Genomic DNA, 11,106 nt, shown 5'->3' with positions numbered 1-11,106 from the left:
CACATGACTGTCGTGGAAACTACTTCATTGATCAAGTAACCCCACCTGTAGGCCGGCTTGTGTTTGTCTAGCCCTGGGAATGAGGTCAGTTCAGGTTAACACAAATGTCTCTTTCAAGAATTTTTGAAGGAGAGATCTAGAGCCGCAGTCTCTTCTGGGTGCCCTCATCCCATGATACGAAGGGAAGGGACAGGTGTTGGCCAGGCCAACCGAGCAGCAGCGGGGCCCACGTGGAGAAGGAAAGGCCTAGATGCGCCGGGGCACAGGGAGAGGGGAGAGGAGTGAAGACATGGCATCGGCTGGTCTCATCCCCCTGAGCCTGAGGCTTAGCTCTGATCTGGTCTCTGAGGCTCCAGGTTTGTCCCCAGAAGTTTGCTGCTTTGCTTTGTGAAGTTTGAGGTGAGTTTGTGTTGTGAAAAACCAGAGTCCCAGCTGCTATGTATCCTTCAGCAAAGAAAAGAATGTGATCTTGAAACCAATTTTATTTATTTTTTAAAGATTTTTTGATATAGACAGTTTTTTAAAAGTCTTTATTGAATTTGCTACAATATGGCTTCTGTTTTTTTATGTTTGGTTTCTTGACCCTCCAGGCATGTGGGATGTAGCTCCCTGACAGGGATCAAACCCATACACCCTGCACTGGAAGGTGAAGTCCTAACCACTGGACCACCAGGGAAGTCCCTTGAAGCCAATTTTAGACCCAGGAACTCCTTGGTGACCAGGGGTGGGCGGACACTCCCAAGGGAAGGAGGAGGAGCCAATGCCCAGGGCTGAAGCTGTTGCAGTTTGTACTGTTTCTGCTCAGACTGCCACTTGTACAAACAGATCACAGAGAAAAGAACAGAGTATTCCTAATCTTGTTACATGAGGAAAAAAACCTTAATTTGAAATTGCCAGGGGAGGAACTCCCTTGCAGAAGGTTGAGGGAAACAGAGTTAAACATACAAGGGAGGAGAATGCTCAGATAGCTTCACAAAAAAGAGCCCAGAAATGCTGAGACTGTATGATTCTTGGCTTTAGAGTTTCTTGGACCTGATACGTAGGAATTTGCAAAATGAGCACATTTTCCAAGAAAGGAGGATTTAAAAACTCTCAGTGAAGGCCTCCAATGAGAAAGCCCCAAACAAACAGTAAATTCTTGGCAAGGAAGCAGAGTAAGAGATGTGAGAATGAAGAAAAGTATCAACAGTGTAAAAAAAGACAGAATACCACAGGTCTGAACTCAAAAGCGGTGGCTCCCAAAGAGTGTGAACAGAGGAAAGCCAGTACATCTGCTATTTAGGTCCATCTGTCTGTCCATGCTTCATAGCAACAATCATTGTGTGGTATGTGGGTGTGTGGCCTAAAGCAGAGGCTTGGCTGAAAACCAGTTTCCCATGAAGTGGTGTGTGTGTGTGTGTGTGTATGTGTGTGCAGGGATCCAGGTGGTGATGAGTATGGAGGTGCTGAATTCACTGAAGTTCGCTGTTTGCCCAGGATGTTGGACAGACCCATTCAGATAATCCCTTCTGGGAGCTTCCCATTACAGGTAGCCCACATGTATGGATATGAGAGTTGGACTGTAAAGAAAGCTGAGAGCAGAAGAATTGATGCTTTTGAACTGTGGTGTTGGAGAAGACTCTTGAGAGTCCCTTGGACTGCAAGGAGATCCAACCAGTCCATCCTAAAGGAGATCAGTCCTGGGTGTTCACTGGAAGGACTGATGTTGAAGCTGAAACACCAATATTTTGGCCACCTGATGTGAAGAGCTGACTCATTTGAAAAGACCCTGATGTTGGGGAAGATTGAAGGCAGAAACAGAAGGGGATGACAGAGGATGAGATGGTTAGATGGCCTCACCGACTCAATGGACATGAGCTTGGGTATACTCTGGGAATTGGTGATGGACAGGGAGGCCTGGTGTGCTGCGGCTCATGGGGTCGAAAAGAGTCGGACATGACTGAGCAACTGAACTGAACTGAACCCCCAATGTACAGAAGGCCTTCCCCCGAGGGGTCATATTTGTGCAAAACCTGTTCACACACTCACTGTTCAATCATCATTTAAGTTACGGGACACCAACTTAATGTGAGATGGTTGGATAGGGTCCCCAATTCAATGGACATAAACTTGAACAAACTTCAGGAGATGGTGAAGAACAGGGAAGTCTGGCATGCTGCAGTCCATGGGGTCACAGAGTCAGACATGACTTAGTGACTGAACAACAACAAAAACAACAACTCGTGCTAGATTCTTGAGGTTAAGATAACGTAGTGAAGACCCAGGAACATCCGATTCCAGTACAGCCAACTGGCTGTGTGTAGATACTCTCACAGCAGGAGTCTGGGTGCCCGTAGGCGAGGTACCCAATCCAGCCTTGGAGGCAGCAGAGAAGGCTGAGCTGAAGAGGAGGCCTCTGACGTGAACTCTGAAGGATGACGAGGCGTCGGCAGGGACTGGTGAGGAGGGAGCAGAGGTTGAAGAGGCTTGGAAACACAGCCGTGTCGGCACGTGTGTGACCCCAGTCAGTAGTGTGAAGAGTGTGTGTGCACATGTGCATGTGTGCATGTGTGTGATATCCAGGTCATCCGTGGGGCTCACAGTGACCTCCACCAGCAACAAGAGCAGAGGGTGGGGAGTGGGTTCTTCCAAGAGCCGCCCTCTCGATGGCAGGTCCTGACGGGTGCCTCATGGTCACTGTGTGTATTTTGGTGACCTCAAGCTCATGGTCCCTCTGTTCTCAGCTCACAGGTATAAGAAGACAAAGTAGAGCTCGCTTCGGCTGCACTTATACTAAAATTGGAACAATACAGAGAAGATTAGCGTGGCCCCTGAGCAAGGATGACACAAAAATTCATGAATGTTTCCATACTTTTAGAGGGAAGGGACATACGTATACCTCTGGCTGATTCTCATTGTTGTATGGCAGAAATCAACACAACATTGTAAAGCAATTATCATACAATTAAAAATAAAGAATATTTTTCAAAAAACTTAAAAAAATTTAAGAACAAGAAGACAAAGTAATCTTTGAATTTTGCCTCTTCCTCTCACTCCCAGCCAGCCTCTTGTGGAGAAGACGTCATCAGTGCCTTTGACAAATGCAAAGGTGAGGGGGTTTGGATGGGAGGATAAGAGAGGAGGAGAGTGGAATCCATAAAGCACAGCCCTTCTATCACTGAGCATTGGCTGCAGAATTGCACGAGGAGAATATTGAAATGCTGCCCAACTTTTAGTTAGTAGAGTCAAGAATGAATAATGAATATCCTGTTCACAATCGTAAGGCACCAGGGAACACCAGACTTCAGCCGCCAAGCCCCTTTCAGGGGCTGAGATACAGCCTCTCATCAGGATCTTGAGCATCCACACGGAGACAGACAGAAACCATCACTCATGACCCCTCACCCTGAGCACAGTCACAGGCCCATGTTTTCCCTTGGTGACACTGTCTCTGGCCCAGTGGCCTGGCAGCAGCACTATATTCTACAACTAATAAGATGGGGTTGATGGAACTGGTGCACTTGAGGGTTTTCCCTAATTTACATGCTGCTTCTTTACACTTCCTGTCTTCCCTCACCTGCACACACACACACACACACACACACACACACACACACACACACACACACACACACACACACACATGCTGTGTACACCTGAGGTAGTTTGTGGCTTCTAGGATTCCTCATTAAAAAAGTGGAACAACATTTGAGAAAAACATACTGTATAAGATGTACAGTACAAAACCTGAGAGCAAGTCCTGGACCAAGCGCTAGTCAGGAGTGTGACCCTAGGCTCAGAACTCACAGCCTCTGGGACTCATTTTCCCATGAAACTAGCAGTGCTGGGTGGAATGTCCTTTCATGTCACTAAGGGATTCTGTGCAGTTCAAGGTCACACAAGCTCAGTGAATTCTGCGACCCCAGAGCACGGAGAACGTTCATTTGATGCTTTAGGTTGGAGTGTTCTTTGCTCTCCAATGGCTGGAGATAATTAATCGCAAATCCAAAAATACTATGTGCAGCCCAGCTTTAGAGATGAGACGCTTTGTAGATGGTATTTCCATGAAGTCTGCTGGATTTATTAGCTGTGGAATACAGACGGCTGGGCTTGTCTGAACCGACTTCAGGAATGGGATTGGAGCAGAACTGACTCCAAGAAGCCAGAACCACCTGGGAAGAAAGAGATGACACTGATCCCATGAGACCTGGGATCTCAGTTAGTTGCCACAGTAACAGGGGCATGGGTGTGAGCCACTAATGAAGCTGAATATGAGGCTTTTTAATTTGAATTCTTACCAGAAATAGAAAAAAATTTGTTTTCAATCAGCTGGAGAAACTTTATGTGGACACACTCAGGTCTCTTCTCCAGCAGCAAATTTTATTTTCACTTCCATTGGCAGGTCTATTACATAAATTTAGGCAAATGATGGGCTTCCCTGGTGGTTCAGTGGTAAAGAATCCACCTGCCAATACAGGAGATACAGGTTTGATCTCTGGGCTGGAAAGATCCCCTGGAGAAGGGGATGGCAACCTGTTCCAGTATTCTTGCCTGGAAAATCCTATGGATAAAGGAGCCTGGTGGGCTATAGACCATGGGGTCAAAAAGAGTCAGACACAACTGAGCACACATGCATGTTTTCTTAGTTGAACCTGTGGTTCAATAAGTATAACAGGATAATTTCAAAGTAAATGCATACTTTCCTCCTGAAAAGCTATCCCTTGCTTTCACCCCAACCAGACGATGAGTGACATAATACAAAAGAGCTCAAAGACTGTCTGTTGTCAGCAGCTGGAAGTGAAACTTCTGGCGAGATGATGTGTCTGAACACTAAAATTCAGCAGCAGCATCAAGCCTCCTGGTCTGGATGTCTTTTGTTTAGACGCTTTTTTTTTTTTCTTCTGGTTTCTGTTGCCTCAGGATGAAAAGAAAGAAAACTCAGCCTGAGATAGCTTAGCTGGCTTTTGGCACCAAGTCTCTAACTCAGAGAACTGCAATGCTTTTAGCTCTTGTAACTCTGACCTAGAGGAAGGCAGGATGACATTAAGCTAACAAGAGAAAGGTGTTGGAGGTAAGACTTGGATGCAGTGAAACATCGAATTTATCTCCTTAACTTCAGCACATTCTTAACTCTTCCCAACAGCAGACACAAGATTGAGGAGACATCTCAGGCAGAGTCAGGAAAGCGCTGGGGGTCAACTCCACCCAGGAAATCTATTCCATGAACTGGCACAGAGTCTGACCCTAGGCAAGTTCCCTAAACCAGAGACTCTCAGAGTGATTTCCAAGGGTGGACTCTTGGAGTTTCTTTGAATTTTGCAAAAAATTCATGAGGTCAAAACTATTATCTTAATAAAACTAAAATGCTATTTGCCCTTTTTAGCCCTATTGACTTTGGTATTTAAAAGAAGAGAAGAAATGTTAGCCGCTGGGCAGGACTCGTGGCAAAACCAGAAGTCACTCCTGTGCTCATCATGGCCACAGGCTCATGGTGAAAAGGAATGTCCCACCGGAGAACGTTGTGGGTGAAACTGCACACATTAATACCTCTGCGACATTGTGTCCCTGAGCACACCTTTTGGATACCTCGAATGGAGAGGTGGGAAGTTCAGTCTGCTTGAGTGGGAAGCATGGGAGCCCTGCACAAGGCTCTCACTCGATTCCTTCGAATGCAATCAATGTGACTTTTCCTGAGGCATTCCTTACAAACCTTAGTTTCTCAGACTTGGGTTTTGGCCAAAAATGTCCTCAAAAGAATTAAATCTCTTACCTTAAATAAAACAACTGGCAGTATTTGTTGCCAATGATAAACCTCAAAGTTTCCAGTTAAAAAACAGAAATCTTGAAAACTTGGAACTAGCTTACACGTGTGTGCTCATGTGTGTGTGTGTGTGCGTGCACACGCTTAGTTGTGTCTGACTCTTTTTGACCCCATGGACAGTAGCCTGCCAGGCTTCTCTGTCCATTCCATGGCCTGTGAACCTGAACACTTGGCAATTTTAAAGAAAGGTGAGATTTGCAATGAAAACAACAATTGTCAGTTTTTTTATATTGTATAATGAAATGTATCAACATTTATAAAGTCAGCATAACTCTGTGAATCAGTGTTTGCCAGATGATGAATGCATGATGCAACAAAATCTTGTATAGAAAATGATCCATTCCAACTGAAACACAGACAATGATTTTTTAAAATTCAAGTATAGTTGTTCACAATGTTGTATTAGTGTCAGGTGTACAGCACCGTGAGTGATTCAATTATATATGGTTAATATATATAATATATATTATGTAATATATTCTTTTTTCAGATTTGTTTTCCTTATAGATTATTATAATATATTGAGTCCAGTTCCTTGTGCTATACAGTAGGATCATGTTGGTTACCTATTTTATATGTATTAGTGTGTATCTGTTAATTCTAAACTCTCAATTTATCCCTTCCCTAACTTTCTTCTTTGGTAACCATATTATTTGGTTTCTATGTCTGTGAGGCTATTTCTGTTTTGTAAATAAGTTCATTTGTATCATTTTTTTTTAGATTCCACATTTAAGTGATATCATAATATTTGCCCTTCTCTGTCTGACTTACTTCACTTTAGTATGATAACCTCTAGGTCCACCTATGTTGCTGCAAATGTCATTATTTTATTCTTTTTTTATGCCTGAGTAATATTCCATTGTGTACATATACCACATCTTCTTTATCCATTCCGCTGTCGATGGACATGGTTGTTCCTATGTCCTGGCTATTGAAAACAGTGCTGCTAGGAACACTGGGGTCCATGCATCTTTTTGAATTATAGTTTTCCCCAGATATACACCCAGGAGTGGGATCGCAGGACCATATAGTAATTCTATTTTTAGTTTTCTGAGGACTCTCCATAGTGTTCTCCACAGTAGCTGCTCCAATTCTCATTCCCACCAACAATGTAGGTGAGTTTCTTTTCATCAATATGATTACTGATTCTTCGCTGCAATTATACTATGAGAAATTACCATTTGTCAAATTTGGGTGTACTGTCCATGAAAAATACCTATAATAATCTGGGAAAAATTCTAAAATAATCTTGTGTTCTCCACATCCATCATGCATCTCTGTGAGGCTGGGCGTTTTTTCTCCTAAACGGCATGTCACAGCACTTTGACTGTGGAAGCAGATATGAAAACCCACCCACTCTGTCAGTGAGGAGGCTGCCCTAGGTGGGGGGAGCAAGGAGAGGGGGATGCTTGCCTGGAGAAGAATGGAGATGGTGAATCTGGGGAGGGCTGAGCAGTCAGACTGCACAGAGAGGATCCCTGAGCCTGAGCCATGGAGATCTCTGCCCTGAGTCTTCATCTGACTGTGAGTCACTGAGTGAAGTACGGAAAATACCAGGCGCCGGGGAAAGACCCACCCGAGAGGAAAAGAGGAAATGAAGCTAGAGCTGCAGGCAGGTGGGGACACTTCCTGCTCCCAGCGGCCAGCGAGGACACCTCATAACTCACCGGGCATCGGGCAGAGTGCGCAGAGCTCCACGTGGACACGTACCAAGACTGACCGTATTCTGGGCCGTGAAACAAATCCCCGCAAAGGATCCAAGTCACACAAAGTATGTCCTTTTCCCACAATGAAAATAATTTAAAGGTCAATAGCAGAAAAACATCAGGAAAATCCCCAAATATTTGGAAACTAAATGGCATACCAAATAGTCCACGGAAAGAAAGGGGTTGGGGGGATGGGGAGCGGGGTGGGGGAAGGAATAAAAAGTCTTTTGAATTTAATGAAAATGAAACTGACAATCATCTATTCAGACTGATAAGGAAAAAAGTGCATGCACAGACGACAAATATCAGAAATGAAACAGGTGACTTCACAATAATGAAAGAATAATAAGGGAAACTTATGAACAGCTTTATGACAAACAATAATGTGGATGAAACAGTCAATTTCTTGGAAGAGACAAACTGACAAAACTTGATCCAGAAAAAAATGAGAAACTGAATTCCACTCGATTTACTCATGTAGCTTACAAGGAAACTCCAGGCCCAGGTGTCTTTACTGGCAAATTCTGCTAAGCATTAAAGAAATAAATAATAGCAATTATGAACAATTCTCCCAAAAAATTGAAAGTTAGGGGGTGTTTGCCAACTCCTTCTATGAGGTCAGCATTACTTTGATACTAAAAGCAGGCAAAAATATTGAACCACATTGTGGTAGATTTCTGGGTTTTCCTTTATCTCTCAGGTACTCCAGACTAGCAGAGAAGGTAATGGCAACCCACTCCAGTACGCTTGCCTGGAAAATCCCATAGACGGAGGAGCCTGGTAGGCTGTAGTCCATAGGGCTGTGAGGAGTCAGACACGACTGAAGCGACTTAGCAGCAGCAGCAGCACCCCAGACTAGGTCCTGGGATGGTTTGGATCTCACTATTTAGGAGAAAAGGAGTCACACCTGTGATATTCCCTCATCCCTGGCTCTCATAACTGTGCCCACTAGATTTTAGGTACTTTATTAAGCGGGAGTGCGTTCATCCTTTTGCCTTTCATCCCGTAAAGAGCAAGGGCAGGGAGGGGATCTGTCAGTGTAGATGCCTCTTGAACTCCACATATAGCAAGTTCCTACAAATGGCAATTGTGGTGACTTTTTAAATTAAATTCAGTCATCCCTCTCTACCTGTAGGAGATCAGTTCCAGAATCCCCTGCAGATACCAGACTCCACGGATGCTCAGGTCCCTCTGTAGTCTCGGGTTCCTCCTTCGTGGATTCAATCAACTGTGAATCATGTAGAGTTTTCCATCCCTTGTTCCTTGAATCTGTGGATGTGGAGGGCTAACTATGGCATGATGGACTCTTCCCACAACAAGGGTTCTTATTCTTCCTACAGGGATTCTTACTAGTAATACAATCCCCATTAGAAGTGTTCAGGTCCAGAGGGTTCTTACTAAACTAAATTGGGACTAGAAAGACTTTGGCAAAATGATATTTTAAAAATCCAAACATCCTTTTACCCACCCAAAGTCTTCAATACACTTATACATTAATTACAGATATATATTTAAAAGTAATCTCTATGTAGAGTTGTTTACCATGTACACATTCAATGTGGGGACTTCAGATCAATCATACGGACCTTAAAATTCAACTAGCAATAAAACTTACCTTCTCTTTGGCTTTCTAGACCTAATGGGTACAGGAACTTTTGATAACACTTAGGTCAGCAGTCTACAAAAATTTATAGACAAACATTTCAGATGAGCCAGGTACTGCCAAGGCTTGAGATGGCTGCAGTTGCTTAGAAATCTTCATTAAACAGTGGAGAGCACCTGCTTTTCCTTCCATCCTGTGCAGAGTTTGCCACTGCTGACAAAGCTTCTATTTTTTTTAATCCTTCCCTTCTTCTAGAGTTACTACAGTTGAACTTCAGAGTCCCAACACTAAAAATGTCTTTCTTTTCTTTATCTTATAATGGAATATTCTTTCTTCCCAAAGAAGATGAGGTAAGCAATGTTTCCTTCTGTAATTATCCTTTCAAACCAAACATCTTGGTAGTGAATGCTGCATAAGAAACAAATCTGATCACTTTTTCTAAATATAATATCTTAGGACTTTAAGTAGAGCCTATATTATCTATGGTAAGGGAGTGGCCTCTCCCTGGGGTCTCCCCTCCAAGCCTTGGCAGTCCTCCTGAACTGAGGTCTTAGCTACCTGGAACCCCTCAGCCCCCACCACCCAGCAACCTGGAGACAATTTGCAATGCGGACCCTCAACCAAAGTTAATCCCTTTACTTTCGTAATTTTGTTGGCAGTTTGGATCTTTGTAACATATGGCACTTTCTTCCAAAAGCAAATCCGAAGTTAGCTGCTATTTTTTCCCTCTTGCTCGACTTTTGGGCTATGTAGAGCAATTGTGAAGTAGCCTGTGTGTGTGCGTGTATGTGTATGTGCACACATGCATATGCGTGTGTATGGGGTGGGTTGTGTGCGTTGCGTTCATTTACATGTAGAACCTGTTTTATAGGTTAACTTCCAAAGGACAGAAGTAACTACCAAAAAGTTTTTTTTTCTTTTCATAGGAGGAATAATCCCTTTGAAAGATAATATCCTGAATATTCACTGGAAGAACAGATGCTGAAGCTGAAGCTCCAATACTTTGACCACCTGATGTGAAGAGCTGACTCATTGGAAAAGACCCTGATGCTGGGAAAGATTGGGGGCAGGAGGAGAAGGGGACGACAGAGGATGAGATGGTTGGATGGCATCGCTGACTCAATAGGCATGAGTTTGAGCAAACTCTGGGAGATGGTGAAGGACAGGGAAGCCTGGCGTGCTGCAGTCCATGGGGTCGCAGAGTTGGCTGAGCTATTGAACCACAATAACAACTACCCTGTTGCCTAAGGAGAGAGTCCATATCACTGAAAACATGAGGTATAACCTCAGAGAATAATTTCAAGTATTCATTTTTGAAGGAAACTTAAAATTCGCTGGTAGGAAAAACCCCCCTGTATAACCAAGATATTTTTTCTTATTTAAAATTCTTAAGCTTATATTCTCTGCTGAACTTGATTTAGGGTATCACCATTCAGGGGAAAAGAATCAGAACTGTGATAGTTCCTCATTCCTAGCTTTCAATATATGTGCCCACTTGATTTTTAGTAATTTATTGAGTAGGAATGTGCTGTTCCTTTTGCCAGAGTCAACCTCCCTCTTCTAAGACTAGCTTATCAAAATAGACTTAAAAAAAAGCTTAAAGTCTAGTGAAAACAAAGTTTCATTGTGGTATTCTGATGTGATTCATGGCTGTTTAGAATGAGGAGAAAAAATTTTAAAGACATTCTTCAAAGATAATCTCTTGTGAAGATTTGTGATGCTTCAGGAAAAAAAGAGTAAGCCTTTTCAGATAATCTGCTGAAATTACGCCTTTAGTGGATTTACTTACTGAATCTTTAAAGTTATGACATTTCTCTGACACAAATTATTTTTGGAATAAAAGATGGCATAAATAAATATTACCGTATTGTGACATTGTAAGCTTAAAGGCTTTTTTTATGAGCAAACGATGATGAAAGACAAGAACTTGAGAAGTCCAAATTCTCTGTCATCGCTCTTAAATCTGTATAAGAGCAAAGTTAGTGAATTCTGTCTTT

General features: G+C 43.1%; 1 non-coding gene across 1 annotated transcript; it reads left to right on the top strand.

Moving 5' to 3' along the window:
* The first annotated feature begins 2,750 nt into the window (after positions 1-2,750).
* LOC145535003 (U6 spliceosomal RNA) lies at positions 2,751-2,855 on the top strand. The gene has a single exon (XR_014075170.1). It is a non-coding gene; the product is annotated as a U6 spliceosomal RNA (small nuclear RNA).
* Positions 2,856-11,106: the final 8,251 nt, after the last annotated feature.

This window comes from Giraffa tippelskirchi, chromosome 14 (assembly GCF_054371585.1).
Source record: "Giraffa tippelskirchi isolate mGirTip1 chromosome 14, T2T-mGirTip1v1.2.pri, whole genome shotgun sequence".
Taxonomy (NCBI): Eukaryota; Metazoa; Chordata; class Mammalia; order Artiodactyla; family Giraffidae; genus Giraffa; species Giraffa tippelskirchi.
Note: the sequence above shows the minus strand (reverse complement) of the source record. Positions and strands in the feature narration are given on the sequence as shown.